Source organism: Papio anubis, chromosome 1 (genome assembly GCF_008728515.1).
Source record: "Papio anubis isolate 15944 chromosome 1, Panubis1.0, whole genome shotgun sequence".
NCBI lineage: Eukaryota > Metazoa > Chordata > Mammalia > Primates > Cercopithecidae > Papio > Papio anubis.
Window position 1 is genome coordinate 1,823,195 of NC_044976.1, and position 5,347 is coordinate 1,828,541.

Genomic DNA, 5,347 nt, shown 5'->3' on the forward strand with positions numbered 1-5,347 from the left:
AGTGCGTGGAGCCCGACACACCAGCCTGACTTCCTGCTTAGCTCCCCAGCTGTGGCTGACGCCGCAGGAGCTGCCGGGTCCTTGGGCCTCGAATTCTTCATCTGTGAAGTGGAGGTGGAGCCTGGAGCTGCCCAGTGGATGCTGTACCTCAGAGAGGAGGGTGGGCTGGTCCCTGCTTGTGGGCCACTGTCTTGTCCTGCACCCAGGCAGAAGCTCAGAGCCCCGGGGAGGTCTGCGTGCTGCAGTGGACCCCATGCCCGAGGTCGGGAGGCAGCACTGCGTCCTGGTTTGGGAGCCAGAGGCCAGTGCCCGGGTGTGGCTGAGCACCTGTGCCCGCGTTTCACAGGCAGAACCAGCAGCCTCCCGGCCTCCTGGGCTGCTTCCCTCTGGGCTCTGCAAGCACGAGGGGTGTGTGTGTGTGTGTGTTTTATCAATCCTTCCCATTGTAATGACAGCTAAATTATGGAAAATGCATTTTCACAGCTGGTGAGAAAATCCATTAGCATTAATCAAGGACCCAGGCTCGTCGGGGGATTCGCAGGCGGAGTTTTGTTGGTAAAGTCACGGACGTGCTGAACAGTCATTAGTGGGGTTCGCTGGAAATGGGGCCGATCATTTCCCTTCACGCCGTGCTTCCCACCAAGGGACGCCTCCTTGCCTGGGGCCCAGGGCTGAGCTCAGTGCTGGGCCCCTGGTGGTCACTGCAACCCCCACCCTGTGCTCGGGTGGAGCCTCTGCTTTTCAGGGACCTACCCCCAGCCAAGGGCCCCTTTGTATCAGGGGCAGGGGATGCCGTCCTGGTGGCATCGTGGGGCTGGCTTGGTCGTGGTAAGGATGGGAGGCCCTCACTGTCCTGGTGTCCACTGGAGCTGCTCACTGGGCATGTAGCCAGGAGCCTGGTGTCCTCTGTGAACCGGGGGCTGCCTCAGTCCCTGAGGTCCCAACCTTGTGCATTTCTGAGCCTTGGTTCCCGAGAGCACCCAGTGCCCTGCACACCATGAGTGCTCCCAGATGCAAGGGGGTGCGTGGGGAGCCGTTGGGACCCCAGTGAGTACCTAGATTTTGAGCTTTGGCTGCATTAAAGTGATTTTTAATGTAAATTTTTATTTTGGAATAATTTTGGATGAACAGAGAAGCAATAAAGGAGTAGTATAGAGAGTTCCCATAGCCCCTCTTTTTAGGAGTTTTTCCAAAACCCCACAACCCCAGGCTAGACACGAGGAACACATCAGACAAACCCAAGCTGGTGGCTTCTCCAGGACCCCGGCCTCCTCCCGAAGACAGTCCTCCTGCCCGCGCCCGGGCTCCCTTTGCTCACACGCTGTGCCCACGGGTGGAGAAGCCACCAGGGCATGCTGCACACCCTCTGCTCCAGGCGCTTCCGGAATTCACCAGTTTCCACATCAACCATCAGGAACTGCCTCGGAGGACACAGGCTGTGTCTGTGCCTGGTGTGGTCGCCCCCCACCCGGGCCCCCACCCGGGCCCCCACCCCTCTAGTTCCACAAACCGGGATTTGCTCCCAGTCCTGGCTGGCCTGCCCCGCAGAATCCCCCATCACACTGGCCTCTGTCACCCCATCCGTCCCTGAAGGTTCAGTTTAAACCCCCACCTGCAGCGCCCCACTGGCTCACTGACCCGAGTCTCGCTTCCCTCCACACTCCCTTAGCACCCAAATCTGTGCTTTTGTCCCCAACTCTCTCAGGGCATGAACAAGTCTCTCCCACACCCCTGTTAAAAATCACCCTGCCAACTATGGATATGTGTGCCTACACGGGCTGGTATACACATGGCTATGTGCATAGGTACATGTACCTAGGCACATGTGCACAGGTATGCACAGACATGTATGCACATGTAACCTGGGCACACATATATGTTGTACCAGCCCATGCACACACACGTTGGTATGTTTGTGTATACATGCATGCTGACCTGTTGGTACACAGGGTAGTGTACACACGTATGCACACCCCGGTTGATACGCACCCATGTTTTATGTCGCTGTATCTGCTGAGAGGCCCAGCGGGGCCACCTCAGTGGCCATGCACACGTGCGGCACCCAGATCCTGTTTCTAACACCGTCCCCAGTGAAGGGGCTGGAGATCTGTGGAGAAGGGGTGTGTTCTAGGGTTAGAGAGGAAGGAAGAAGGGAGGAAGAAGGGAGGAAGAAGGGAGGAAGGAGGGAGGAAGGAGGGAGGATGAAGGCAGGAAGAGGAAGGAAGGAAGGAAAAAGGAGGAAAAAAGGAAAAAAGGAAGGAGAAAGGAAGGAGGGGAAAGGAGGAAGGAAGGAGAAAGGGAAAAGAGAGGAAGAAGGGAGGAAGGAGGGGGGAAGAGGAAGGAAGGAGGGAGGAAGGAGAGAGGAGAAGGAAGGAGGGAGGAAAGAGGGAGGAAGGAGGGAGGAAGGAGGGAGGAAGCAGAGAGGAAGAGGAAGGAAGGAGGGAGGAAGACAAAGGAAGGAGGGAAGGAGGACAGAGGTTGGAAAGAAGGAAGCAGGGGTAGGAGGCAGAAGGCACAGATGTTTCTTGTTGAACCCACAGGTGCAGGTGTTCCCCATGAAAGTGCACCTCAGCCCCCACCACCTGCTCCCAGTCACTCCAGAGGTGACCCCCAGCTGACTCCACCTTAGCCAGGCCTGCTCACTGTGGCTGTCTCCTCAGGTGGGTGCTGCTCCCACCCATGTCACAGATGGGACAGCTCAGGCAGTCTCGGGACAGGTGGTCTGCCTGGGGTCATGAAGCCATTTCTGACCCCTGGGCTCTGGCCTCATGGCTTGGAGGACAGTTTTTTCCCATTAAAACCTTGACTCTAAGGGCCTGTGACCTGGAAGTGCCCTGTGGTGGGGCCGCTGCCTCTGGACTCCAGCCACCTCTGGAGTCATGGTTGGTGCCCCCTGGAGTCACGAATGGCCTAGACTCGGAGGACAGGATGGCCCAGAGTCGGGGGCCCCATGCAGGGTCCTGGCTCAGCCCCTGCTCCTGGGTGACCTTTGACAGCCGCTGGAGGTCTCTGCCTCCGTCTCCTCATCCATAAGGTGGAATGACACAGCCCTTGCCCCGAGACACTACGGGGTTGTCGGGGGTCGGGGGTCGGCAGAGCATGGGGTCCCGGGTATCAGGGCCCTGAGCGGGGTGACGAAACTTCCTCATGCTTCACGTCACGATAACTAGCTCAGTGTGAATGGAGTGAAGACTTTTGCCACCTCTGCTACTGGGACCTCCATGAGGCTGATTTCTGCCGCCCACACCACCTTGCCCAGGAAGGCCCCTAGGAAGTGGTGTCCACGCCTCTCTGACCCTCACCCACATACTAGAGATGGGGGTCTTTGGGCCTCCGCAAAGGCACCTGGCTGCTCCCCCGTCTCTGCCCCAGCCCTACCCAGGGGCCAAGGGGGAGACCATGCCACACACAGAGAGGTCTGCAAACTTCAGGGGACCCCACGGGGCCGGCAGGACACCCTCCACTAAAGCCGCCTGGTTGGCACTCTCCCGGAATTCCTCTTTCTGGCGGTCAGGCCGGGACAGTGGGGAGGAGGTGGCTGAAGGGCTCTTGCCATTGGCAACCATTTGTTCCTGGTGAGCCCCACCGAGGCCGGGCGCCTGGCTCAGCATCCGTGTGGACACCCCGGTGTGTGACCATCCATAGTGGGTGAGCCTCCTCTTGGCGACATCCCAGGAGAGGCTACCACCTTCCCCTTGTTGGTGGCCAAAGAGTGTGTTCTGAGGGTTTTGCTTCTTCCTCACTGATCTTCTAAAAATTAAACAAAAGCAAACACAGCAACACGTGACTGGGGCTTTCCCAGCGCTGGGGACACCCCGACAGCCGAGTTCTCGCCCCGTCCCTGGGCTGTCAGCAGACCTGGCTTCCCTTTGCCTCTGTGCTGCTTCCCTCTGGCCTGAAGACCTGGGGGTGACCGTGCTTGTCACCTGCGCTGTTTCCCACCCCTCCAGGACACTCGGGAACAGGTGGATTTAGAGGCTGAGCCCAGGACTCCGTCTCCCCAGGGAGCTGGCAGAAGGGAGTCTCTGGGGTCAGAGAAGCCTCCTTCCTGCTTTGGTGGGGCTGGCTCTGTGGTTTCATTGAGGAGTGGTCAGCAGGGCGTGGGGGGCTGGTGGGAGGCACAGGGGTTGCAATGAGAACCCACCCCTTGGCAGAACTCGCTGAGGGGTGCGAGCCAGGAGGGACACAGGGCATGGGGCACAGGGAGCGCTCACCAGGGGAGCCCTTCAGTCCCAGGCAGAGTCTCCTTGGAGGGGTTTCCAGCGAGACTGGCCCACGTGGTCCCAGCCTTGCACTCATGGACAGCGCCTTGGCATTGAGGAGGCCCGCTCTTCCGTGAGCTGTGCCCAGGCCCCGGCAGGCTCCTTCCCAGGGCAGAGACAGTCACTTGCTGGGGGTTCTGTCTCTGGGGGGCCCTCTTTGGGCCAAACACATCTGGTTTTTTCCTAAAGTCAGCACCGCCAGAGCCGGGCCAAGTTAGGAACTGCCCCGTCCCCCGAGGGAGCTGGTGGAAGGGAACCTGTGGGGTCAGACAAGCCTCCTGCTTTGGTGGGGTTGTGGAGAGCCTGTCCACTCGGCTCTGGGACATTCCAGAGCCCTTGGCACAGCCTCTGCAAGGGAGCAGCTCACCTGGTCAACCAGAGGCCAGCATCTCTGCCCTGCAGTCAGGCCCTGTCCTCAGACTCCCCACCTACCACTCTCCCTGCGAAAAGCCCAGCTTGTTGGAGCTGGGGAGGGTGGCAGAGAGGGTGGCCCCAGAGGAAAACCCACCCATGCCAAACCAGACCCTTCCTCGCTGCTTGGAGGATGGTTTTTTTCCAATTAAAACCTCAGATCCAGGAAGGGGAACTGAGCCTCCTGCCTGCGACCCCCAGGAGGAGCTCCATGCTTGGGAGGCGCCCGGACCTGGAGCGTGGAGCCAGGATGCCGCTGGCATCTATGCACTGAGCCCAAGGATGGGACGACCCAGCCTGCAGACAGACCTGCTCCCTGGCCGCAGTAGCTGGTGCATATGGACTCCGTCTGCCCTCCGAGGCTGGCAGTGATCCGACTGTGAACGCAGCCCAGTCTCTGATGGGCGATGGCGCTGATTTCTTTATGAGGTGGAAGTGAGAGTCCCCCTCTGGATTCACACACCTGGAGGCATCTGAGTGACCCTTTGGGTCCCAGTGCCCGGCAAGCACTGGCGCACAGGAGGGTGGCAGCGCTGCCTCTGAGTGAGCTGGACCAGAAGCCTGTGTCATCTGTTAAATTTAGTGTGAGCCTCCAAGGGAGGCTGCTCAGGGTTTCAGAGATTCTGCTCACCAGGGGCTGAACCAACCGTCAGGCTGAGCTGCAAACTCGCAGA